Source organism: Paroedura picta, chromosome 7 (genome assembly GCF_049243985.1).
Source record: "Paroedura picta isolate Pp20150507F chromosome 7, Ppicta_v3.0, whole genome shotgun sequence".
NCBI lineage: Eukaryota > Metazoa > Chordata > Lepidosauria > Squamata > Gekkonidae > Paroedura > Paroedura picta.
Genome location: NC_135375.1, coordinates 78261251 through 78289034, shown reverse-complemented (window position 1 = coordinate 78289034; position 27784 = coordinate 78261251). Strand labels below are relative to the sequence as shown.

At 40.3% G+C, this 27784-nt stretch overlaps 1 protein-coding gene and 2 long non-coding RNA genes across 6 annotated transcripts in view; 2 read left to right on the top strand and 1 right to left on the bottom strand.

The window, feature by feature from the left end:
- Window positions 1–17293, bottom strand: part of LOC143841162 (uncharacterized) — a 49700-nt gene extending 32407 nt beyond the window's left edge. Inside the window, exons 1-3 of one of the 2 annotated variants that reach the window (XR_013232595.1) lie at window positions 15632–17293; window positions 6143–6209; window positions 2623–2843 (exon numbers count right to left, since the gene is read on the bottom strand). This is a non-coding gene — a long non-coding RNA (uncharacterized LOC143841162). The remainder of the gene's footprint in view (window positions 1–2622; window positions 2844–6142; window positions 6210–15631) is intronic. The other variant, XR_013232596.1, reaches the window with a different exon arrangement.
- Window positions 1–21887, top strand: part of LOC143841161 (uncharacterized) — a 50998-nt gene extending 29111 nt beyond the window's left edge. For all 3 annotated transcript variants that reach the window (XR_013232594.1, XR_013232593.1, XR_013232592.1), the window contains one exon: window positions 18899–21887. This is a non-coding gene — a long non-coding RNA (uncharacterized LOC143841161). The remainder of the gene's footprint in view (window positions 1–18898) is intronic.
- Window positions 21888–23617: 1730 nt separating this feature from the next.
- MPDZ (multiple PDZ domain crumbs cell polarity complex component) overlaps window positions 23618–27784 on the top strand; it is a 218037-nt gene continuing 213870 nt past the window's right edge. Inside the window, exon 1 of the mRNA XM_077345038.1 lies at window positions 23618–23636. The gene's annotated coding sequence lies outside the window, so the exon portion shown is untranslated. The remainder of the gene's footprint in view (window positions 23637–27784) is intronic.

Genomic DNA, 27784 nt, shown 5'->3' with positions numbered 1-27784 from the left:
TGGTGCAGATTTCAATCTGGGTAATGTAAATGCAGTTGGAATGGAGCAAAGGAGCATGACCGTGACAATCTATCTCCTGTAGATTAATGTCGGGAGCAGGCAGGTATGTCATAAAGCATGACTTAATAATGTGAGGGAGAGTAACCCTCCCCCTGCTTCCTTTTATTTTTCATTAGTGCTTTTGTGCCTGCTTGTGAGAGATTCTCAGAAGACGTAGGGCCTCTTGCTTTCAAATGTTGCCTCTGACCCAGATAGTGTCAAAACGTCTGAATGCATGCGATGCACTTTTTCAAAAGAGCATCCCTAATGCAATGCAAATGCACATTGTTGGGAAATTCCAGCTGAGAAAACGAGGCCTCGTATTTCTAAAACCATATACATGTCAATAGGCTATTATTCTCTAGTTTTAAATAAATGTAACTGCAGCAGAGCTTGGAATGGGTTCCTGAAATAATAAAATACATTGAGTAGCAGTTACTGAATCTTCCAGAATATTTTATATCCCTCCTCCCACCCCCACCAAAAAAAGAATGGAATATAGACAAAGGAAAGACAGGAAGGAAGAAGGCCAAAATAAAAGTGTTTTTAAAAGTCATACCCTTTAGTTCAGCATACAATTGGAAAACATATTGGCCTCCTAACAAGCATTTCAACATGAGTGGCTCTGAAGCCTCCCCTCGATCTAAATAAGTCTGTCTCGATCCAGTTCTTTATGACAAAATTATTTCCAGGCAATTAAGAATATTTATAATTGTTTTCTTTGGTGGATGCCTTCTTGTATTTCCACATTTCAGTTCAAGATAATGTTTCTTATAAAGCCCCAACTGCAGTCATTTTGAAAGAATCTTTTCTTAGTCATGTGAACCGCAATCTGCAGTCACCTTTTTCACTTTTAATATAAATTTAACATGTGTGCAGTGCAGCCTTTATCACCAAGACTGGTATGTTTTAAGGTATCATTATTTCATTGTGGTTGTCTCCCTCTCTTGCTCAGTCTTTCTTGGGAGAACTCCAAGAAACAGCTCCTATGATTAAAAACAATGTCGATTAATATTGTGGTAGTGCCGAGCTGTGGTATCCTTTCACTTCTTTTTGTCTCCCCTCCTCCAAATCTGTTCCTTTCTCTGAAAATAAATCGGCATGGTTCGGTTTCTTAGCTGTGCCTCTGATATGGAGAACACAGGAACAGAACATTTGTGATTAGAAGTGGATAATTATTTAGCAAAGGCCACACTATAAATCCTTTCAATGTTATACATTTGTTTTTTGTTTTGTTTTTTTTAAAGCTAGCTGGTGCGATTGGTTCACTGTTTATGAAAACTGGCTCTGTAACGCAAACAATAATCATTTTGGTTTTTACCGGAGAAGGTTGTTCTGTAGCACTAGCCTCTTGTCACATTGCACTGCAGGCCACTTGCATTGGTGGGTGCCGATTGTCACCTCTCTTCCATTGGCTGAGGAGAACATGGGGGTCATTCTACCCTTCTTCTAGAAGGGCTGTTTATTACCTCAAGCTGTCATCTTCATTTAATTTATATCATAGCATAAACATAAATCCCAGCCTTATCTGTTTCTCATCAAGTAAAATTTCTGTCACTGTAACCCTGAGGACAGACAAAACTGTAAAATTAACTTTACTATATTCTTTGAAATTTTTTTTAAAGCATCAGATAAAAACAATCTCCTCAGGACTTAAAGCCTATGGTAGTTGATTAGTCCCTGCAGTAGGGAAAATTAAATTCTGTGGTTGAGACCCAGCATGCTTGGCTGGTTTAATAATGCTATGGCCACCATCCAATGGCTGACAACCAAGAACTGAGGTACTTTCTGTTCTTTACTCCCTCGTGCAACACCTGAAAATCCTGGGGCAAATCAAACAGCAAATTAATTTTTTTTTAAACCAACAACACCTCACCTGCAACGCATGTATAAGGAACTAATTTTAATGCTTTCAAGCTGAAATCATTGGGATGGGAGCCCAAAAAGCAATGACAAAGGTAAGATCTTAAAGCACTTTTCCGGGGATTTCCCTCCCCCCCAAATCTCCCAACAGTGCTTTGCAGTTTAGCTTATTTATTTCTGTTTCCTATTTGGCAGAAGTCAAGGATCTCACTAAAAATAATCAGATCTCACCAAAAAAGCTGGGCTCCATTTATGAAAGTGTGCCTCTCGTTCCTTTGATCCAATTATATCTCTAAAATAATATAATAATTTTATTCTTAAATCCCACCCTTCCTGATAGCTCAGGGAGGGTGACAATATAAATTAAAACCATCAAATCTTTAAAAACCAGTGTCTTTATCAGACAAACCTACTCTTGCCACACATACACACACCCCCTTTAAGTATTTAGTTCCCCCTCTACACTGAGTATTGACAGCATGAGGCTCACTGGCTAAACACAACCTGTCATGATTTTCCACCAAGGGAAAAAATGGCCCTTTCCCCTTCAAATGGGGATTTCAAGTTTTTGGCCCAACAGGAAAAATTTGTACTCCTGCATACAATTCTGCCTTCCTCTGCTCTATACTACCGAGCCAATTACAACTATTTTATTAATTGCTGAAGCATACTATCTGGATGTCTTAGTTTAGCTAGAACGGACTTTTGCATTTGTTTTACCTTAAATGCTAGGTAGAAAGCTGGTTCTTCTTTCTGATCCTTCTAACATCTGAGATTGGAGAAAATTCTGACCAAGCTGCAACAGAAGTTTGGGGAGTTGGAAATAAATAGGAGCAATGTTATCTTCAGCTCTCTAAGTCTTATTTTATTGATGACTTGTATAAAGATAAACAATCAAAGAAGTGCCTTCATTTATTTTGCTGTTGAAGTTTGTAGTCTGTCTGTTTAGAAAGAAACAAAAACAGATTTAAATTGTGGTGCTGGAATTACCAGAAGAGAAAAGAAAACCAGAAGTGGATTTGTTTCGAACATAAACAGTAATTTGAGAAATGATCTAAATGTGGTCTTTGTTATGTGGCCCAACTTATGCCTTTCTGATTCCTGGTCCTCGTCTCCCATCTCCCCCATGCTTGGACCTTTGAATGTATAGAGCTATTTTTATTATTTTTCTGTTTAAGAATTCTATGCCATCAATTTATTGATTGCTCTTAGCCTTAGTGCAGGGGTAGTCAACCTGTGGTCCTCCAGATGTTCATGGACTACAATAACCATGAGAATTGTAGTCATGGGAACTGTGGTCCATGGACATCTCAAGGGAATCGTAGTCCATGGACATCTGGAGGACCACGGGTTGACTACCCCTGCCTTAGTGTACATTGCATCCAAAGTATTCTGAATGGTATACATGCAATGTAGCACATATATGTATATATATGCACCTGCATTTCACTTCTTATGAATGTGGTGGCTACTGTTGCATAGCTAATTGGCTATTGCTTGGCTACTGGCTATTATTGTTGGAGTCCTCTGCTTGCTTGCAATTTTAGTTTCTGTTTATTGCATCATCTTTGTCTGGATGACTTTGGCCATGTCTCTGTCCACCAGGTCATGTCAGAGGACTTCCAGACTGCTTACAAGAATTGCTATATTTTTTGTTTATGAAATATTGTAGGTTATGATGTGGTCAATATTTGAGCTACTTTTTGTTTATATTCATCACCACGAATAACCATTTTCAGTAACCATGGTTTATCAGCAGAAACATACCTTTACAAATTAGTACAGTAAATGGTTGAAAATCAAATTTTCAAACATTACAAACGCAGATTACACGAGGGGCTTTGGTAAAGGGGTGATGTTAAGGTGAAGATTAGGTCTAAGTGTTGGTTTGAGCTGTGTGGAAAAAAATTCAGTCAATGTTTTTGTGGCTTCAATAATCCCCCCCCCCAAAAAAAAAACACTTTTCTTCAAATCAAAGGCAAATTTCATAGAAAACTGCCACATTGACTCAGGAGCTGTTCTTGAGAAAATAGTGAATTACTTCCTATGAAAAACATAGATGATGTTTCATCTACGGGATTGTAATTTGCCTTTTTTTTAAAGGGAAGTCATGTTCTTAAATGGAAATGGGAACATTTTGTTCTGCATATTGTATACTTTCTCAGAGACCTTGAAATGTGTAGCAAAGTGATTAACCACACAATTAATTGTTGAGCTGCGTGTGCAGTTTTACTGCTCTGCTAGTAAGAATGCTCTGAGTATTTTGCAGTTGTTAAATTCCAGAAGGAGGAGCATTGACCAGCACAATGCAAAACACTGTTCTTTGGAATCTGTAATGAGAATCACAAACATTTCTATTTAACCATACATATGGGATGCATCTTTTAAAACACTCACAGCCATTCTAGAGTCTTTTAAAAACCCACCTCTCTTCAAGCATCCTTCTTTTTCTCCAGCCCATTGACTCAATAACTTACCTCAGCACTGTGCAAAACTGTTTTGACCAAAGCAAACTGTTCAGGTAGTGCACTGCCCCCAAACTGATCAAGTTGAAGTCCAGGTTTAGTTTGGGATGTCGCATTCATGACCTGACAATTAATACAGCCCACCAAAGATTATCATTGCGGGGAAGTGAAACACTTGTGTTCCTTTCCTATAAAAAGGGAAATGAGATCCCAGAAACCCCAAGTGACAATACTTTGAATCATGCAAGTAGTTTGTGGGGCAGCCACGACTTGATGAGCACTCATGTGCCTTATGAAAATGGCCATTTTAAAAATATTTCTGTGTCTTTGGAATCACCAAAACAAGCAGTACTTTTCTTTCAATGTTCTTCTCAAACACGATTTGTCCAGTTTAGGTGGTGCCCTTTTAGTTTGCCCAGTTACCTTTTTCTTTCCTTCAGATTAGACTGAATGGCAGTCTTGGTTTTCCTGCCAGTTTAAATAGCTGGAGCTAGTCATACTCTCAAAGGTGTTTGTTAGTGTAGTCATTCCTCGAACTCTTAGACCTGCCGGTAATATTGTTTTCACAAGGGTGATTTGCATTCATTCTGGAATGACGTCCAGTACGTGCCTGCAACTTAAAATATGCTTCTTCTGAATGGAGTAGATGCCAAGCCTCTTAAGAATTCACCAAACATAACGGGATACACCCTAGCTTCTCTCAGTGTTACCCAAAGGCTAACTATCCGATGCTTAAATTGAAAAAGCTCATTAACTTTAAACACTGCAAAAGCAGGTGTGTGTGTGGGGAAACCCAGTGGAAATAATAGATTGGCTATGAAATGTTTGTAGAGCCTAAGCCTTATGATTGGCACACTGGGACAGCTTTTGGATTACAAAGGGGAGGATCTATTAGCTTGTACTTTGCTTGTCTGTTGCAATTTCAACACACATTCAGTATTTAAAAATGAAGAGGGTGTGATTAAACTAGGTTACCCAGTAGAGGAGCATAGTACCAAAGAATGGCAAGAAATGAGTGGAACTGCTGATCACTGCTGTTTTGTGATGTTAGATACTGTCTGACATAACGCTTCTTCATTGTACACTGAGGCCATATATTCACCCATAAGTCTGTCTCTGTTGGGACCTTCTCTCTAAGATCTCTATTATCAGACAGTAAACTTTGGAGGGTGGAGTTCTTCACTGATCTGTCCTTTACAAAAGCATGCAGAGATGCTCTGTCACTTTTAGTGGCTGGAGTTTCTGCAGGCAGCATAGCCTCTCTCATTCTCTCACCCTTTCCTCAACCTACAGCCAATAAATTAGAATGGGGATATGGGTGAAATGAGTTGGACCTTGCCTTTCTGGTGAGAGAAGATGAAGAAATGGTAGGCGATCCATTGACAGCTATGCACTTTCAGCTAGGTTTAGTTCTAGCTTTATCATTCTTTTGACTGGACCTTGATGTTATGCACCCTCAGTTCTAGAAACACCCCCATAGAAGAGGACACAACTGCTTGCTGAGCATATCCAGTACCTACACCTAGGAAACAAGGGAAACGGAATTGCCTCACCGGATGAGCAGGGGAAATTAGGTTGACCTAGGAAAGCACCTTCTAAATAGTCAGTTGTACACATTCATGTACAAGCAATGTGTGAGGAATCTTCTGAATGTCTTAGATTCTGTGGTCATTTCCATCTCATCTCTTTTAAAAGTTTGAGCAGCAGAACAGTGTTTGACATAAAGCAATGAAAAGTTACTATGGATGCACAAATTGCCTGAAGGAAGTACTTACAGATAGGTACCTCACTTTCCTCTGCTTTGAAGCATAGATTATGATGGTTTTTTCCACCAATCAAGGCCTGAATTAAGAAAATATGGGGTATGATCACTTAAAATAAATGTCTCTCTCTCTCTCTCTCTCTCTCTCACACACACACACACACACACACACACCCCTAACAGTTTTGCCTGAAGGAAGAAACCGTCACTAATTGGGCCAAGCATCACGCCCCCAGTCACACTTGTTGAAGCCTTAGAAATTCCAGAGACATCCTTTGAAAACGCTGACTTTAGTGAACCCTTCCGACAGAGGAGCAATTTCTTTTGACTAGTTACTAATTAGCACTCAAAAGTGCACGGCCTTTTAAAAGACAGATCTTTCAATCCAAATTGCTCAAAGCATTGCGTGAGATTTACTTGTATAAATAGTGAAACCCTTTTAATGTACATTTATTAATATATGGTTTTCTGCTTTCTAAAATAGCTGGGGGAGATTGCTGTCTCTTGATCCAGCAATGGATTCTAAAATGTAGACAGAAACCTTCATGTTATAATTTGGCAGCCTTACTATGACTTTGTATCTTCTATCTAAACTATAAACATACAGAATTATACAGGGTGAAGGAGCAAACGTGGCATGGTATAGCCCAACCTCATCAGATCTTGAAAGCTAAGTTGGGTTGATACTTGGAAGGGTGATCACCAAGAAAACTCTGTAGAACCACCTCTGTTTTCTTCCTAAGGCAATGGAGACAGAAATAAATATCTATATATTGCAGTGGAAGTGGCTTGCTTATCTCTCAAGGCAGAAAATAGTTTCAATAGGCTAATAGAAAATTCCAAGTATGGTGGCAAGAAGTATTTCCCGTCTCAGTCTGCAATGTTTACTTAATGGGATGATTCCTTGCAACTCATATTCAGATGGCATTGTGAACTGGAAGGGAAGACTAGGTTGTTAAACTTGAAGAAGCCAGCTTGATAATGTTGGATATGCCATACCAATACATTCTGAAGAAGGAAGGGACTTATGAGGGTAGAATGCACTGTGCGCCTTCTCTTGTTTTGCAGGGGAAAGTAGCTCCCCATGTATGTAGTGTGAAAGTACTGCATTGATCAAAACCAGCTGTCAGCTCCACATATTTAAAGGAGGCGGAGGACTGTTGTTTCAAAAGAAAAGCATGTGAAAGGCAGATGCAAACATTCCAAGGGCTTTTTTGGTATAGAATCCTTTGCTGAGACCCAATTGCTTAGGTCTGGGATATGATCTCAAAGAGAAAATCCCTGAAATCTGCTAGGTTCCCCCCTCCCCCAATAGTTGTTAATTGGGATTCTAATTTGAACATACTAGCATGTGAATAGAGGACAGAAAGAAAGAGAGAGAATATGCATTTAGGTACAATACAAAGAGGGAGGATTGCCAAATTACAGTTTTCTAATTATTTATTTATTTATTTATTTATTATATTTCTATCCCACCCTTCTTATCCAAGTAGGTCTCACAGTTATGCAAAAATATTTCAGCTCTTATGTTGCTCTAAGACTGTGCAATCCCCATAAATAACGCTACAATTTACCCACACATCTGAGTATATGACATCTTGTTTACACTTCATGTTTTATTTGGACCTTGGCTTGGCAGTTATACACCAAGTCCCAGCAGTGAAATAATCTCTGCTTATATCATTTTTGTCTCCTGTTGTTTTCCTGGTTTTTAAATCACGACACTGTGCCTCTCCTACTTTCTGCATCAACTTCAAGCTCACAACTGCATTTCTGGCTAGGCTAAATCAGATATTATTTTTCCAGAAGCAGGAAAATTCCTGCTAGTGATTCCTATACTAGGATCCTTGCCCTGGGTTATATATACCGATAATTTTTACATCAGTATGTGAATTCTCTGGATGGAGTCACTCCTTCTATCTTCAGGTCTGTAGGGAAGAACTGCACAGGTATAATATATTTATGGGATACTTTCATGATTATGTTCACAAAGAAATATATTCCAGATGTCTATTTGCATCTAAGACTGAGAGTACTACATAGCTTCTTTTTTTAAAGCAGGAATGATTGCAAAAATCAATCCCATAATGGAAATAGGTTCCCACTCCTTTAGACTGCTCATCAGGTTGTACGCCATTCCAAGGTGATCAGTGCAACCAAGTTAATGTCCAAGCATTTAGGTAGCTGTAGGTATTGCAAAGCAAATTTCTACTTAGACTGTTAAAAACAGTAGAAATTTGCTTTGCAATGCCTACATCCTCGCAGGCTGTAAAAAACAGGGATGGATTGGGAAAACAGGTGGTCTCTTCTCTCACCACTCCCAGTATGATCTTGTTCATTGGGAACACATGGCTGGTATTTGGGTTAGATGACAAGAATTATTCTCTAACTGCCAATCTGACCACATAGAGAACAGACATGAGACAATGATCAGATATGAACATTTCTGATGGTTGCTGAATGCTGTTAATTATGGCAGGTGGGTTAATTAATATAATTATATGAAAGGGACAGTATCTCTCAGAGAAATGGTAAGAGTGGGGATGTTAGCGACTTGTTAATGGCTTGTTTTTTTTCCCTACTGTGTTTTTTTTTAATTGTATGTCGCCTCAAGCAGGACTCTGAAGCAGCAGCACAGAAATACTCTAAAGAAATTTATACCTCCCCCAGCATTCTGTCCAAATCCAAACTAAGCAGCCATCAGGAATACTTTTTAACATTAGGCGCTCCAGTCATGGATCTACCACACAGCATATATCTTGGTCCTCATGAAGTTTTGGAGAGCTACTGCTAGTTGAAGTTGACAATAGTGGGCTAGATGAACCGACTTCTGAATCAGTATAGAAGAAGAGATGGTTTTCTATACCCTGCTTTTTATACCCGAAGGAGTCTCAAAATAAAGCAGCTTCCTTCATTTCAGTGTCTGTGAAACAGGAATACAGCTTTCTGCAAAATTAGGCCCATGCATACAGCTTTAGTCTTTTCTAGTAAAAATGGCACTTGAGATATACACACAAGCTCACAGGTGCACTCCCACATGTGCCCAGTTTCATGCCAGATTGCAGCATTCATAACGCAGCAGTAAACAGCCTCGCTCGTATCTTTTAAATGTCATTGGCTGTGCTGTATGGCAGCTCTTGCTTCACTGCTGATGGCTCCAGGATTAGAACCAGCCAGTCACTGTGAGCTTGGCAGCTGCAGATTCCAGATGTACAGTCCCTGGAAGGAATGACTCTTTCCAGCAGTGTCAGCTGGCTATCACTTTCCCTTCCTCTGTTTTTTCCCCTTCCTTTCTTTCAACAAATCTAATGTGGTGGCTCAGTGCATCATGCCAGCATTATCCACTTTCACATCACTTCCCTTTGACTGTGGGGAACTGACTCACTATGACATGGTTTTGATGTGGGAAATGAACAAATTGCAGACAACGGTTGCATTCTCGTATGGCATTCACTGATTTAGCTCCTCAAATCTGATGACAGCCCTGGACATCCCCATTGTGAAATCCTATGTGTATCACAGGTCTCTAGGGCTTGATCCTGGAGAGACTTTGAAGGCTTTGATCTGATTGTATGAACCATTTAAACTTGTGCTTAGTGTGTGTCTGTGTGTCTGTATATCTATTGTTTCTTTCTTTACAACTTAGTTTACTTGTGCTCTTACATGCAAGACTAAATGCCTTTGTATTTTAAGTGCAGTAAATGCTACTTAACATTAAGGAAAATTATTATGTTAAGGTAGGTGAGTACTTGCCTTTATTTATGATAGATAGAAGATAGATGAAGACTGAAAATAATACGTTGCCTAAAGCAATCTTGTCATTCCTTTTTGCGGTTGATCTTACTTTTTTACTCATATCAGTGTTCAGTCTTATGATTGGTCAAAGATAAGTTATTAGGGCTGATATGTAAGAATATAAACTCTTATGAACCCGTCTGAGACCGTTTATGCACTGGAGGTTTCATGCTGGGCTGCAGCCTGGAGTTTTAGTCATGGCAGGTAGCCCAATCTCTTCCTGAACCCACATGGGGGAGCATTTGGCCCGGTGCTCCTCATCTGCCCCCGATTATTGCTCCTGCATGGGAGCTGGGACAGTGAAGTTCCCAGTGCATAAAAAATCTGATTGCTCCAGTAATCTTCAGATGTCCTGCTTTAGGTGGCCACATCATCTGAGGCTAGATGGGTGGCAATCCAAGAAAGGTCACGGCCTTTTTGGTCATAAGGTAAAGCTAAAGGTATCCCCTGTGCAAGCACCGGGTCATGTCTGACTCTTGGGGTGACGCCCTCTAGCATTTTCATGGCAGACTCAATACGGGTGGTTTGCCAGTGCCTTCCCCAGTCATTACCGTTTACCCCCCAGCAAGCTGGGTACTCATTTTACCAACTTCGGAAGGATGGAAGGCTGAGTCAACCTTGAGCGGGCTGCTGGGATTGAACTCCCAACCTCATGGGCAGACAGCTTCAGACAGCATTCTGTGCCACAAGAGGCACTTTTGGTCATAGTGGCGGCAATTTAGAACTTCATCCATCTCCCTCTGTTGTTGTCTTCTGCCATCAGGTAAAGAGTTTTAGTTTGGTTTGATGTTCCCTTAGCCCCTCTCCGTCTTTATGTGTGCTTTATGTGTTTCCGTGTTTATATATTTTATTTCATTCTTTTAAATCTATTTGTATTTTACTTGTAAATGTCTGAAATTTCTTCATTGTAATCTTTGTTTTAGGAGCCCTGAATTAAGTGGAAATACATATATGTGTGTGTGTGTATCCTTATCCATTGTTCCTCTTAATATTTTTGAAACAGCTCTGGGGGTGGAGAGTGTCCTGGCTGTCCGAGATGGAATAGGGCTAATCAGGGTGTGGCCTCCAGCTCCCGCCCTCCTTCCCTGGACGCTAGCCACTTTGCTCTCAGGTGCCTGAGACAGACACACAGAGACACAGAGTGCCCTGCCAAACAGCAAACGACTCCTGATTACCTGCTGTGGGTCCTGATGCCAGGGAGAGAGAGAGACAGAAAGAGGCAAACTGCAAACAAGCCCCAAACTGCAAATGATCCTTGCTTCCCTGATATGAAGGAGCCCTGATTACCTCCTATGGCTCCTGCTGCCAGAGAGAGAGAGAGAGAGAGAGAGAGAGATCTGCACCTGCCCTGGGTCCTAGCACCCATTGCATTCCTGGTTGCAATGGGCTTCCCCAGCATTTACCTGGTTTAGGCACGAGGCTAACTGGCCTGTAATTTTCTGTCTCCTTGATGTAATTTTTCTAGTTCTTTAATATGGAGGCTTAATTTGGTTAGAAGGTCCATATACTGGTTAGCAGATCAAAATTCACATTTGAGTTAAGAACTCTTGAGTATATGCTATTTGATAGCCAGCTTGCTGTAGTGGTTAGGAGCACCGATTCCCCGCTTCTCCACATGCAGCCAGCTGTGTGACCTTGGGCTCTACACAGCACTGATAAAGCTGTTCTGACTGAGCAGCAATATCAGGGCTTTCTCAGCTTCACCTACCTCACAGGGTTGTTGTGGAAAGAGGAAAGGGAAGGCGATTGTAAGCTGCTTTGAGACTCCTTCTGTTAGAGAAAAGGAGCACATATAAACCAACTCTTCTTCTTCTTCGGACCTAGAGACCTATTAGTTTAATTTTTAAAAATTCAGTTTGCCTAGTAGTCCCAGAATCTTATATCCCATCTGTTTGACTCTTCAAAACAGTGGCTCTGGGTGTAGATACATGTCCCACATTATCCACAGTGAACACAATTTTAAACTATAAAACCTTAAATTCTTATCTTTTCCACATGTCACATTCTAAATGTGGAAAAGATCAGAGCTGTAGTGTTTTGGATGAAATCCTTTAACGCAAGGGCGTATGTCTAACAGTATCATTCAGACAACTATCACAATTTTTTCTATTACCTGTTTTGTTTTAGTGAAACAAGTTGCTCCCTACGATAATAGCGATCAGAACAGAGAAATGGCCTTGAAGCGGGCTCCATTAAATATATGCAAATAGTATCTATTTTCTGCATCTTGTAGGCCCAGTGCTTGGCGCTTGTTCTTTTCAGTCTGGAGATGGATCTGATCTGATGAGGGCCCGTTCTCTGTGCCCCTGCTTTTGATGCCCACAGCCACAGCCTGTTGAGGTCCTTCTTTCACCACTCTTCATGGTGCCCTTTAGCCATGTGGGATCTCTAGGACTGGATCATGGGTAATGGAAATCAATGGGCTTCAACTAGATTAACTTTGCATAAGATTGCACTATAAGTGATTCAAAACTGTTTTCAGGCTGATTGATGAGTCTTTCCCATAGAAAAAGCCTCGATTTCCTGACATGCTTTTGTCATTTACACTCAGCCCCAGCTGGGTGGGAGTGACTAACAGAAGAGCAGCTTCTGTGTGGCTGGAGGTACATGTACAGTGCACTCATTTCCTGATGGCTTTAGGCCTAAAAGGTGACTGATATTTTCCAGTTAGTCACACTGCTGTGTAGATAGGGTGCTTTTTTTTTTTTTGCATGCTGGTTACAGGTTCCAGTTAAGCCAATAGTGTTAAATAAACAAATAAACAAAGGTATCTGTCACCTAGAGCAAGGGTAAGCAACCTGTGGTCCTCCAGATGTTCATGGACTACAATTCCCATGACCCCCTGCCAGCAAACGCTGGCAGGGATTCATGGGAATTGTAGTCCACGAACATCTGGAGGACCACAGGTTGACTACCCCTGACCTAGAGAACTATCCTGTATAATCTGCATTGTGATCTACTAAAGATTTTCGGCAAATGTGGAGTATGAAGGGCTGATAGCTACAGATTTGGATGAATGGAAAAAGTATCATAAGAGGCTTAGTGACATTTTGCTGTCTTAATTGAAAGGAAGAAGTAAATGTTGCACAGTTTGGCCACAGTCCAATGCAGAATAAAGGCCGATTGGGAATTAAACTCAATGGTTTTATGTATGTATACTATTGTATTGAGAGCCTCTTGTGGTGCAGAGTGGTAAGGCAGCCGTCTGAAAGCTTTGCCCATGAGGCTGGGAGTTCAATCCCAGCAGCCAGCTCAAGGTTGACTCGGCCTTCCATCCTTCCGAGGTCGGTAAAATGAGTACCCAGCTTGCTGGGGGGTAAACGGTAATGACTGGGGAAGGCACTGGCAAACCACCCCGTATTGAGTCTGCCATGAAAACGCTAGAGGGCGTCACCCCAAGGGTCAGACATGACTCGGTGCTTGCACAGGGGATACCTTTACCTTTACCTTTACTATTGTATTGCATTGTGGCCTTAGTGTTTTCAAATGCCATTGACTTTTGATTTTTCTGGTGCCTTTTAAAAACTGCCTTTTGTTCTTTTTGCTAGATAAATCTGTAAAGTTGGCTTCTAGTTTGCAGATCTACCTATCTAGATCCACTGCAGATCAGAATGCATGCTTCAGAGATGTAGATGCCTTCAGCAGTTTGCTGAAGGAACTTCTTGCAGCACAATGGATGGCACAGCCAGTACTAGGAACCATTATGGCAGCTAAGTGAATTCGTAGTATTCAGATTTCTCTTAATTGTGTGCAATTAAAACTTGGTTTGCAGCCTAGAAGAATAAGACTGAAGCAGTTCATTTCAAGTAGATTATTTTCTTAATTTTCTTTTATAATAATGAATTTGCATCAGCCCCAATTCCTAGTCTGCCATATACAACTCAAAGCCAAAAGTACAGATGTATTAGTGTTCATCATTCACCGTTCTCAGCAGAATGCAGTTACGTTGGCCACTCAGACATTTCAGAAGGGAGGCTTATGGAACTTCCTAACTGGCCATGCCCATTAACTGGCAAGTGTGTTCTGGAGGCACTTTATTTTTGAAAGGCAATATTTTAACAAAGAGAAAAGAGAATAACATTTGATGTTATTTCTATATTTTTCCCTTTTAACCAGATCATTGAAATAACTGATTTCCTCCAGTAACCATTTTGATATTGCATCCATCAATTTCATCATATCCTGAGTATTTCATCTTTTTAAAGGCTTATAAGGAAGTGAGCAAGGGCCAACAATTCTGATGGACTCTTTTACTAATCTCTTTTGATGACAGGCTTGACACATGGATGAAGAACCCCATGGGAACACTGTTTTTATATATCCGAACTGTATATACCCTCCTACAGCAAATACAAACATGCAGCACAAACATGCAGACTATATAGCATCAGTACTCTCTGTCTCTGTCTCTGTCTCTCTCTGAGTGTCTGTGTGTCTGTCTGTCCGTCTCTCTCTGTGGGGGCAGCTCCAAAAGGGGCCTTTCAAGGCAAGTGATAGTATTCCTTGGTGGTCTCCCTTGGTGATCATCCCAAACCATCATAACGTGCAGCCCAGGACACAGTTTAGGCAGAGATTGATGCATGTTCCAAGTTAAATTGAAAATCAAGGGATGTATTTTACTCTAATATTTCCATCTCTATGCTCATTCCCACTTTGTACATACAAAGCCTGCCCTGAATGTCTAGGTTTCTCTCACTGGTGGAAGTCAAGTCAGTAGGTATATACAGCACCTCCTCCTCCTAAAAAACTAAGTGTCCCAAATGCAGCAGAAACTGTTCTAGGACAGGACCAACTTATGTGATCACTCTGTGCCAGTGGATTAGTCCAACATGATTTGAACTGTGTTGTGTGAGCAAAATAACCTTATCCTCAGTAGAAAAACCCACCAGCCCTAACTGCTGCTAATGCTCATCCTAGGGAGTGTGATAGTATGTGATTTGAATGTTCATGACACATTCCACTTGTGGATCTAGTCAGGAATGTAACTGTGGGGAAATAACAGTAGGGAGTGACTATGGGAGACATCATGCCTGGATACTTTGTGAATCTTTTTCCATTAGCCAGAATCACTTATTCATTTCAACTGAACTTTTTGCCTCTTCAGAGATTTAGGCTGAAACTGAGGAAGGAAGAGTTCTCTGTAGTTTAGATGTAGACATTTTGCAGACAGAAAATTTTGGAGGAGGGGCTTCTAGGCAACAATCCAAAGGTGTAGAATGTGAGCACAAAAGAGAACCACATGTGCGCATTTGCAGCTTTTGGCCACAGCAGTTCCTTGAACTGAAAAGCCAAACCACGATGCTCTTCTGGGAGATGCAAAAACAGGCCCAGCTATAGCCATAGTCCTCTTTCATCCAAGCTCTTTGTGAATTATGCTTTAGTGTCCCTACCTAAGGAAATGTTCCAGTGTGATGACTGGTGTTTGTGTATCGAGGCTCCTCTGCTTAGAACAATGTCTTCATTCATTTCAACACATTTCTTTTCACACTTCGGGTGTGACCCAGACAGCATTTCCACTCAATCTCACCTAATTCCTCTCCTCAGTACAACACTAAGCTTTTAGATGGCTTTTGTACATGCAGGTCCCATGCCTATTTTTGATGGTCAATGGATTCACCAGAAGAAAAACTGGCTGGCTCCAAATGATGGACTGATCTCTTTTATTGAAATGAATTCTCTCCCTCTTAAATGAAAATGCATAGCTTACCTGAATCAGGTTGTAAATCTTTCATTTCTATAGGTATTTTCTTTCTTTCTTTCTTTCTTTCTTTCTTTCTTTCTTTCTTTCTTTCTTTCTTTCTTTCTTTCTTTCTTTCTTTCTTTCTTTCTTTCTTTCTTTCTTTCTTTCTTTCCATGTGTTCATTTAGGCAAAGAGCTGTTAGTAATAAGGGAAAGAGCTGAAGGGGTCAACTAGGGCTGTCAAAACTACTCCAAATGAAAATCAGACACAGAATTGTGGTGATGATTTTTGAAGAAAGAGAGTTTCAGAACAACAGTCTGTAATCTGGGCTTGGCTAAAAACATACCAAAACACTTAAGTCAGTGCTGCAAGGTTCACGTCTAAAAATATCACAAGGAATAATTGCAAATGCCTCCTCTCTCTGTTTTGCTGCTCGGACTGCATTGACTGGAGACACGTGACCGCTGGGGAAGTAGGGGAGATGGAGAGATTACCGGTATATAATGTATATGGTAGCGATCATAGAGCAAAATGGTTTAGAGCTACAAATAACTGGCAGACAAAGGAAAAAAAGCTGGGACTGGTCCAGTCTCCAAGAGGGTTCCCAAAGGACGGCATTTGCTACAAGGGAAAGAAAAACATACGAGAATGAAAAGCATAAACCAGAATGGCATGCTGTAGCATATATTGGCTGATCTAGGATCCAAATTGTTTTTGAGCTGGATTTTATTTATAAGAACAAAAATGACAGGCCTCTTTAAATGAGAGGGTAGGTGTGTGTCAGATTCTTGGCAAACAGTTCACACTGCAGCATTTGGGTGGTGTCAGAGAGAAAGGAGACAGAGAGAAAATACAGCCTTGAAAGGACCTCAGTACCATGAAAATCCCAATTACAGCTCTCTATCTGAATTCTAGTTATGTCTGTGCATTGCAATAATGGGGAAAGAACACTGCATATATATGTGTGAACATTTTGAACTGCATTGGTTCTTTCTCCCCTGCTTTCTTGATTCCCCCTTCTTCTTTCTTAAGCAATAAATACATTTTTAAAAGATCATGCTTGGTTAATTTGGATTTTAACACAAAGCAAAGTTCAATCCACACTGTTATCAAAATTATTGCAATATTGGATGCCAAATGTAGCTACATATAAAAGGAGAGTGTTCATGTAGGCACAATGCCAGTGGAAAATAGGTCAGCATGGACTTTCCAAGTAAAAAAGTAGATAAAGAATTACACTGATTTATCAATGATCCCCTCTCCCCAGGGAACTCTGGGGACTGTAGTTTGGTGAAGTGGTCTATGAATCTCTAACAAAGAGTTCTCAGCTCCCTCATCAAACTACAATCCTCAGGATTTGGAGGGAGAAGCCAGAGCTCCTAACTTAGAATAAATCAAGGGTTTTTGCAAATGTACATTGACGTGCTTTTTTCTTCTTGATGCAAAGATTAAAGTAGCTTTTGTGGCATTCAAAATGCTTCTCGAAAGACCACCCAAACTTATTACTTCCACACTGGGTCACTGCCACTTGCAGTCCCAATTTGGCTGCTGCTTCAGTACTGTGGGCTTTTTAAATTTTCAAAATCAGCCTCCTTCTACCTAGCAACATGCAGACAATGAGATTTGGCTACAAAACAACAGCTCTGTGGAGGAACAAAGCTAATTCAGAGTAGGTAAGGCGTCGGGGCTCAGAAAAGCATGTGCTCTGCATACAGAATACCCTAGGATCAATCATAATAAGCAGCCTTGGTATAAAGCAACATCATATGGTCAGGAAGATGGCTGACCATTGCCCTCAATCTGAATTAGCTTCATTTGCCTTGGGTAATTTTATCACAAAACCAAATCTGAATGGTTGCATCATTACAACACTGTTTGTTGGAGGAAGAAGACCATTCAAAAAATGGTTTCGGGCATCTTCCAACTGGCATCAAGTCCATCTTGGAGCAGCACAGCCACCACCTGAATGCCAGGTATCAACAGAGCACCACCTGAATGTATCCTGGACAGACCCATAGATGGCATGTGGTGCATTGAGTAGGTGAGGACAGGCTGTGAATGTGAGGGGGGAGGGAAGGGGGGAATGGATGGCACCAGGGCAATGGGTATGTAGAAACTGTTTTATAGTGTGAACAATTGGCCAGAAATGATAGAATTAGATTATTTGTAAGCAATTTATTTTGTCCCCCCCTCAAAGCATTTTTAATTGAAAGCTGATATAGAAAGTTCTAAATAAAATTTTTAAAAACAAAAGCGAAAAAGAATGTAGTTGCATCCTTTGGTTACTAAGCCTTGTTTCTCCACAAAAGCACAATGTATCTTTAAAATGGACAGCAGCAGCACAACATTGTGTTGTTGCTCAACAATGATGGGGCCACAAGGGTGCTATGTATACTTTATACCTCTGCAGCAAAAAGTGTCAGAAATGTACCTTTATGAAAATGAAAGTTGGACCATCACAGGAACGAGTTGATCATATAATTTACCAGTTTTTTTCAAAAAGCCCCCTCCCAAATATCACACAATAAGGGAAACTGTCAGTTTGCAGAGGAAATTGTGCCCAAAACTCCTTTGTTGTCACTTCATTGCCAGTGTGACTGCCTCTGCATTTGTGGTGGCAATGCCAGAGAATCAGAATCCTTGGATGCAGCCTCTATGGACTTTGCTGAGATAAAGTTAGATAGAGCACAGCCTTCCTGGAAGATCATGGTTGTCAAGAGCTTGCTTTTCCTCGTTTACAGGTTTTCTTTCTATCCAATGTTCACACCATCTTCCTCTTTTGTGGGGTCTCTCCCTCCTTTTCCCATATGTTCTCATGTTATCTTTTCTTTGCCTTATATGAAGACGGTCTCCAATATCCCCATTTTATATCCAGGCTACTATATTGTGACTGCATTATGGTTGTGCAAAAAACCCGACCAGGACAATTTTATTAAAATGTTTTGAGAGAGAGAGAGAACACGACATTGAGCAGGCGTCAGATCCAGCCTCATTGTGAAGTGGGAACTAAACAATGAAATAATGCTCGTTGGCACAGGACAGCGGCAGCTCCAGCTCTGCAACAATGGCTGTACTGTAGCCTCTGTGGTTTCTACATTTGTCTCATGCCTTGCCTCAGACAAAGAATTTTAAAACGGAAAACAGCAAGGGGGAAAAAATGGCCGCGTACAAGTTTACGGTAATATAAATACACATACACGTTTCTGCAGATGTTATTCATTGGCAGAGATTGCTAAATATAATTGTGTCGCATGCTTCATAATATTTTAATGACTTTTCTCCCCCTCTAAATAGCAACCCAAGTGGAAAAGCCTGAAGATTCTTAAGAGGAGAAAAGTGAAAGCAGGAGTTTGGGAGTGGGGAGCTTTGACTTTAAAACAGCAACAAGCAAGCACTCTCCGTCTACATGTCAGGCACTTAGTTAAGAGGAAACTGCCCAACTTCGAGGAAGTATATTGCCTTCTGCTTTGGAAAAATAGTTGAAGAACAAAACACCCTGTTTTTAACAACCCATGTGGGTTAAAGAGTTATAACAATGGGGACAGAGGGTAGGGTGAGTCTTACAAGCTGCGGAAAGAAGCCACTGAGTTGAACTGTTGCAACAATTCTGCTAATGTATTGTGCCAATTAAAGTCTTGAAATAAATAACAAACCACTTAATATGTGGTGTAAATGTCATGCTGATTTAAGCATTGTTATGCATAGATTATATCTCTTCAAGAACTGAGGTCGAGGTACACTTTTAAATAAAAAAGAAATTCAATTTTTAGAAGGGTGAAGCCCAAGAGTAAGCCGTGCAAGATCGATAATTGAGTTAGAGCTGAATATTTTAAAAGAACGATCTGCAATTTCAGTATTGAATATTTACCTGGCTATGGCTTAACATGTCCCAAGAAAGTGTAACAAACCCTTTTGCATTGTAACAATCCCCTTGCACTTTATTTCAGCATTCATTTACAACAAAACAAAACGATGTGGTTTCAATTTAAGTAGATTAAAAGGCAGAGGGTTTAGTCCTCAGTCTTTTATAAATGAGCATTTTCCCCTTGTGTTACTATCTACTGAAAACAGCACCAGCCCCTTAGTGTAAATAAAGGGAGATCAGTATCTCCTCTGCAAATTGCAGAACTCAAGAAGGCAAGTTCCTCAGATCTTTATGAGCATGGCACCCTCTCCCTTTCCTAATTCAAGGCAAATGGCAAGTTTTCCTTTGATTTTCCAAAGGGGAAAGAGCAGACTATCAAACAAACACAAAACAGTTTAGTGAAATAGAAACTGCAGGTGGTTTGATGCAAATGGTCCAGAGCTAGAATTAAGCAGCAACACAGTCCTATAAGATTGTGCTGCTTTGCTTATGGAGGGTCAAGTTCCAATTTTGGAGACTCTTTGTAACCAGTGTATTCCATCCCTGAGAGCCACAGAATTTTAACTAAAACCATTACTGTTTTCAAAATGTGTATGTGCCACAAAATCCAATAATAGCTGATCTTCCACTCTTCTTTTACCCAAGTTTTCTACTTTAAAAAACTATGTTCTATCGTGTTCTGACAGATGACCTCCCACCCAAGGAAGTTATCAGGTCTACACCTACTAAGAATCAACAGTGTTGCAAATGCTTTCAGACTATTCCCTGGACCCTTGACTTACTTCTTTAACTGTGCTCAGGTGTAGTGGCCCAAATAGCAAAATGATTATTACATGCTACCTGGAAAGAGGCTTCTGTTATTGTGTATTGATTGGGAATTCAGGCATTTATGTTACTAGGCTTATTTTCCACTGTTAGAACTGTGTTATGGAAGGAAAACAAATGGCTAAAAGGCAGAGAAAGAGGATCAAGCAGATCTGATTATAGCTCCCTTTCTGCATGAGTCCCATGTGAAAGATCTGAATTCAACACAGAAACCCTACAATATCTTCACAGTCAACATATGCTTAATCCAAAATCCAAGACTTGGAGATTTGGGTGGAGCCTGAAGAAAGCAGGATATAGGGAGGGGAAATATTTCATTGGGTTATAATGCCATAGAGTCCACCTTTCAAAGCGGTCATTTTTTTTTTCATGTGACCCAATCTCTGTTGCCTGGAGATTAGTTTGCTGTCCTAACTTTTCCAACAGTGAATTTCAAAACCAATTTGGAGATTAAGAGAATTTCAAGAAGACTCATGAAATATCTTGGAAGGATACCTCTTTCCATTGGATTTCACCCAAAATGTTTAAAGGAAATTTGAGTTTTATTCTTTTCAACTAAAATATCTGAAATTTGGGAAGAGGGAGGGAGTTTAAAGGTATTTCTTAGAGGGGATTCTGCTGTTCTTTATTACCAAGGTTGAATTCTGAATTAGAAAAGAGGGGAAAGGAAGGAAGATGAGGAATGACCGGTATGCTAAAGGAAGAAGGAAATCCAAAAGTCTGTATCAGGCATGATATGCTGTAAAAACAGATTAAGGTCTTTTGTATATTCAAAACCACCCATAAGACAAACTAATGTAAACATGACAGTACAGGCTTATATATCAATTATCAAATATTCTTCTTACAATATACAATAGCCAAATTCAACAGAAATGTTTATTGCAGAAGCTGCAGCAGACATAAAAAGTCACGTATGCCAACAAATGTAGGATACACAGCTTTTCCAGGAGAGCAACATTTTATCACGTTACATTAATTTAAAATTAAAATAAGTAACCCTTTAAAACTAGAGATTCAGAGTTTTGGATCCAACTTCTCTCCTTGTCACTTTTTTGTGCTAGATGTAAAACATTATTTGGAGTTACAAAGCAAAGTCACAGCAAGCCTCTCTCCCTTGGGAATGCATGGTTCTCTGGATCATGGCCAATGCATTTACAATTCATGTTTACCTTTCGGGCTAATATGAGCCACCAGCACAGATAATCCAATACACCTATTCATAACCTGCCAGAAACGGATACAATAATCAAATGAAATATTTCCTATGGGTGACAGCAGCTGTTTCAGGGCCTGATACAAAGCTTCAGGCTCAGAAGTTTGCCAAAAAAGAGACTTCAAATAATAATGAACTTTTTGGATGGCTGCATTCACTCTGGGAAATAGAGAAAACCAAGGGCCCAAATAGGTGAAATGTGAAGGATCTCGGATTAGTTTTGTTAATACTAATGAACTTCCTCAGGCTGGCTATTTTGATGACTGGGGAAGAGTCAGAAAGAGTGAGTTTTCTATCCTTCTATGCTTCTCCCACCCATTCAAGAACCCCTCAGTTAGATGGAGTACAACTGACAATACAATTGACATCCTGTTGTTCTCAGCAATAATGTTTTGAGTTACTGGTAGGAACACTCCTCCACCTTGCATGCTACCACCTGGGAGAATTTTGAGATGGGAACAGTCATCACAATGTCAGGAGATGTTCTAGAACTTGTTAAACCATAGAGTTTTTGGCAAACCCTATAACACTGTTTCCAACACCATATAATTTCCTATATTTGCTGGAAGTAATCTTGTATGCCAATGCAACATCAGCCCAAGAGTGGTACACCCACTTAGTTCCCCCAGTTTTTCTCCTGTTGGCCTTTGAGGTGGTGGCAAGCAGTAGGTGAGATATCTGCGAGGATTCCTGCTATGGCAAATGTATGGCTACTGCATTTTCTCCACGGCAGAATGGGCCTGCTCTGGCTTGCAGGCCCAATTCCACTCAACCCTCTAAGTTTTTCCCAACACCTGAAGAGGCATTTATTTTTCTTTTGGGTAACCCACTTCCACCACATGACCTTTGTAAGAAATTGGCTACTGGGAGGGTCAGGACTCCCAGCTTCCTGAATCTGAGGCCTTGCCTCTGTGTGTCCCATTGCCCAGCAGCTGGTCACCACAGCCAATTCAGCCAAATCTGAATCACCCAAATCTATGATTTGGTATAGTGATTCAGATGATTTTGGTTTGGCCAATCATTATGATTTGGATTTGGTGTCATTATAACCTATGATGCTATTAAAGTCAATGGATTTTTTAAAAATCTTTTTGTCTCTTCTGTTGTAAGGAAGGGAGCCTTTTCTAAAACAACAACAGCAAAAACAAGTTTCAAAAAGATTGGGCAATGAGGTCCAATTCTATGGGCACCCAAAGGTGCCCCCATTTAACCAACATTGTTTCCTATGGACAAGGCTAGAGAATCACAATGGAGATTGTATAAGAGCACTTCTTGGGTGCCCATAGAATTGGACCCCCTTTTTTAAACTTCAGGGTTCTTTTGAGAAGAACCAACTTCTCAGGTTCCCCCAAGCCTTCCACTATTTTCTCCTCTGAGTCAACACTAGCCTTGCTGCCCTCAAGAATTCCTGTGAAATCTTCATTCTCTCGGTCTACTTAACCTGCACTTCAATGAAGCAAGGCAGAACAGGAAGCCACCTGCTACATCTGGGTGGAATTGTACCCTTTCCCCTATTGACGTTTTTACTGGGGTTTCTTGACAGCCCTGGAAGGGTTTCCCAAATGGGTAGGAACTCTTTCACCTTTTGGGTGGCTGATGCTTTTGGAGCAGGTTTGGAGAGTTCTGCTTGTAACTGGGAACAGACAACTCATGGCACGTTCCTATTAGCCAAATTGGGGGCTTTATTAACCTCTGATTGAGCCTAAGCCCCTTTTTTGGGGCGAGAATCCACATTCCTACCCCACTGGAACCATTTCTCTTCTTCCTGTTTAATCTGCAAGCTGATCTGCAATTTCTGATGCCTCAGTGGTATCTTTTGGTTCTTTGTCCTTCCAGACATTTTAGCTCCTTTTGGAATTTGGAATAAAACTGATCTAGCACCACTAACTGAAATAAAACCTCAAAGTCCCCTGCTTTTGTGGCTTCCACCCATCTCTTCCCCATCACATTTTTACCACAATCTCTGAATAGGTTTTGCCCTGAAATTGCTTTCAAAAGTGACTATACCCAAGTATGAACTGTTTAAAAACTGTTGCTTTGAAATCTTTAAAAGTTATTCTCCTCCCTCTTCCCCTAGGCATGCTATTGGAGATAGCAACTAGCCCCCTAATTAGGATGCTACAGAGGTAAGATATATACAATTATGGTGCTATCGATAAGTAAATCTTGCATAATATGACATCAGACTGAACGGAATGACGTTGGACCGCATGGGACATCTGTGGTCTGGAGAAGCAGGTTGGTTCCTCCACCCCTCTACATGCCACTCACAATGTGACCAAAGCCACTAAGAATTCACAGACCTACCTACTATTTGTTTATTAACTTGTTTATTTAGAGATCACACAGCAGAGTTGCGCATAAGAAGCAAACCTCCATCTAAACCATGCAGCCTAGTAGGCACAAGGGTCATGCTGACAGTTCATGCAAATCCCCCCCTCAATACAAATATATGAATTTTCAATCCACTCAAACAGACATAGGAAAAGTGCATAGAGATCCATTGCATCTCTCCAGAGGCCAGGGCAGTTGACCTTAAGCCACTTGGAAAGAAGAGGTGAGGCACCACAAACCAACTCTTCTTCACAGGCCCATCCAGGGAACAGGACTGATTCACCCTTGTCAGTGGTGGTAGGGGGAGAAAAAGGAAGACCTGGCCTCTCAGAAACAGGTCTACCTGTCAGAGGCCCCTAGGCCTGGAGCCCTGGCATCCATAGGGTTGGGCGCTTCAGCCTCCGAAGCAGCCATTCACACCCAAAGCAGCCAGCGGCATGCCAAGGGGGGGGGGGAGGCACTGGTGCAGCAGCCAGAGCTCTGCACCTGCATGTGTGTGCCCACTGGCACGCTGGCGCCGGTGCTTCTCCCCCCTCTGCGGTGCGGCGCTGGCTGCTTCGGGTGCAAATGGCAGCTTTGGACGCTGAAGTGCCCAACCCTAATTCAGAGTACAGGGCTACCTGCTATAAGTGTGTGTGTGTTGTTTTTTTTTTTTTTAATGTGTGGGGATTCTGATTTTAATCAATAGACCTAGAACGGGGGGGGGGGGGGACCTAACTGGAAGAGTTAGGACCTCAAAAGGTGAATGTCTGTGTGAACTGGACAACAAGTTGCGAAAATGTGAACATTTATTTTGCACAACTTAAAAAAACTTTGAAGTTAAAAAAACACACAAAGCCCATAGGCTATTGTTGAAAACTTATCCTGTACACTGTACAAACGTTGATCTTAGACCTTCTTAGACATGATGCATTTTGATCCTTACCGGGTCTTCCTCAGAGGTCTAATTATGATACACGTAAAATACATAGAGCAGCCAGTAAAATAAACAAATAAATTATGAGAATCTGTAAAAAAAATAAGTGAATGGGATAATTGTTATTAGTTCAAACATCTCAAATCAATAATGAAAAAGACTACATCATTATCAGACTTACTTATTTTTTAGGATGACAAAAATCCATCAATATGATAGAAAATGTCCATTTATCAGTTTATAGTATCCTGTAAGAAATTTAAATAATTATGAAAAAACTGAAATAATTTGTTGAGGAATTAAGGAGGAGAGGGAAAAGAAGTAGAGTGAAAATTACCTTCTTTCAGGCAGCCAAGAAATTCTGCTGTGTGCCCCTGAAATCAGTGCATGTACAAAGGCAGGTGAGGTGGTTAATGTTATAGGAGGAGGATGCATCAGTGCTGGCAGAAAGCTAGAACTGACTTGTTAGGACCGGTTGAAACCAAAGAGGAGGGAGGGAAGTAAAGGAGTGAATAGATTTCTATTTGTACACCTGTAAATGGACCTCTTTCCCTCTCCTCCTTAATTCCTCAACAAATTATTTCAGTTTTTTCATAATTATTTAAATTTCTTACAGGATACTATAAACTGATAAATGGACATTTTCTATCATATTGATGGATTTTTGTCATCCTAAAAAATAAGTAAGTCTGATAATGATGTAGTCTTTTTCATTATTGATTTGAGATGTTTGAACTAATAACAATTATCCCATTCACTTATCAAGGTAAAGAGGAAAGGAAAAAAATCATATTTAAATACGCATCCAGTCAATCTCCTGATTGAAACCTGCTGGTTTCAGAGAGTAAAATCCAGAAAATCTCTCTTCTTTTCTGGGCAGATATGTCTAACAGATGTTGAAAACTTCTCAATTTGGTGGTTTGCTGAGTCATCCTAAAGTGCTGAACCATAGGCACTGAGACTCTGTGATTTCTGATGCAACTCAAATGCTCAATAATTCATATCCTTAGAGGCCTAGACATGAAACTTGTATATTGTCTGTATTCACTTATATGTGTGTGTGTGTATACATATGTATGCATGTATGTATATGTATGTATATATAGATATAAGATGGAGAAAGTCTTATCATTATTGCAACTCTCAAAGTTATACATTTTTCTAGCATACTGACAGGCCTTGCAATGCTGGCAAGGAAAAAAAACACACTTGTTAATCCTTTCTCCATCTAAAGTATTCACTGCTGCTTCTGTGTGGTAGAATCTACCATGAACAAGCATGTCCTTGAGGTTTTCCACTCATTTATAGGCAAACCAAAGGATTGAATTACATCTCATAATGTTAGAAGGAAGGTACCAGTATTTATTAATGATATTATTAATGTTATTGTAGTGTTTATTGTATGTTAACACAACAACCATTTTATCTGTTATATTGGTTTTATTTTTGGGAATTAAAAGAGTGGACCTGGGAGTTTGTTTAGCCTTATAAAGAGCACGTTTCAAAATCTTGGCTGAATAACCTCTTTCAGCCACTTGCTGAACAGTTATTCAAGACTGTTTGATGAAATCGGATTCACAGCTCCAGCTCCTTTTCAGTCTTAATAACTGAGAGAAGGAAAGATTCTTTTTTAGATGGTAGGGGTGAAAACCGTCAGCTGCCAAACTTAAGCTGACATCTGTGGGTTTCCTGAAAGTGTCTATTTGAATGCTGTTTCCTTGTTTTTGAACAACCACATCTAGAAAATTGGTGCCAACATTCAAAGGCTGTCCAGGAATATATTCCTCATGCAGAAATTGTCTCAGAGAACAAAAAACGTAGGAGGAATGATAAGAAAGGTGGGTGGAAGATCAAGGAAACAAGCCTGATGAAGAGAAGAGCGGGTATAAAATATGGTTAAAAGAAGTTGCAAGATTGTATAACCAAGATAAGAAAAAGACAGTTGAATATGTGTTGGATGGAACTACTGGGCACAAGTGTCAGATAGTGATGGAGGAAATTTTTGAAGCATATTGGAAGAAATGGGAGTGTGTTAACCAGTTTGAAAAATTAGGACAGTTTCAACCATTTGGAAAAGCTGATATCATTTTAGTGATTTGATTTTTTCCGGAGAGGTATGGAAAAACTTAGAAGGCATGCACACACACACACACACACACACACACACAAAAGCAGCACGGCAGGACAAGATGGGATTATAATAGCTGGTCTGGAAAGAATGAACCCTGGGGCTAGGAGGTTAGGTGAATTACTTAATGTATGGTTGATTATAGATTTTATTTCCCCAGTGATTAAATTATGTAAATTGATATTAATTCCTAAGGATTAATGATGAGAAGGATTTGTTAGAAATTGGAAATTGGTATTTGCATGCTATTTCAAAGGCATTTGAAACAGTGTTGCATGTCTTATAGGATTGATAGGAAGTACAATGGAAGGAGCTAACAGAAGGTTCCAAATAAAAGATAAAAGGACAGAGGTTATTAGGTTGCGGTCTAAAGTTAAACAAGGAGATCCACTGTCCCTTACACTGTTCAATATCGCTATGGTTTCATTGATTGACAAACTTGAAAAATTAGAAACTGGATACAAATTAGGATCCAGGAGTCCATTGGCATTAACTTCTGCTAATAACCTAGTATTATTGAGCAAGGTTTGTGAATCTATGGAACAAGGTAAGAAGGTACTAAATGCTTTTTGTATGATCTATTACGCCAAATGAGTGTCTGTAAGGACACATGTCTAAATTTAGTTGTGGGGAATCAGCTAGTAGAGCCAGCAAGAGGCAGCGTGGTGTAACGTGGGACCTTGTATTGCACAGTTTACTGGGTAATTATGTCACTGAGATAGAACCAAGGCAGACAATGATCTAAACATGGAAGGACTTTATAAATACACACTAATTAGACAAAAGACAACACATGCGCACTCTAGCATAGAAATGTACATTCCTAGCCACTAGCACACAAGGAAAAGGCTTCTAGGGGAGGAACCTATACTAAGGGTTGATTGGAAGTGATATCT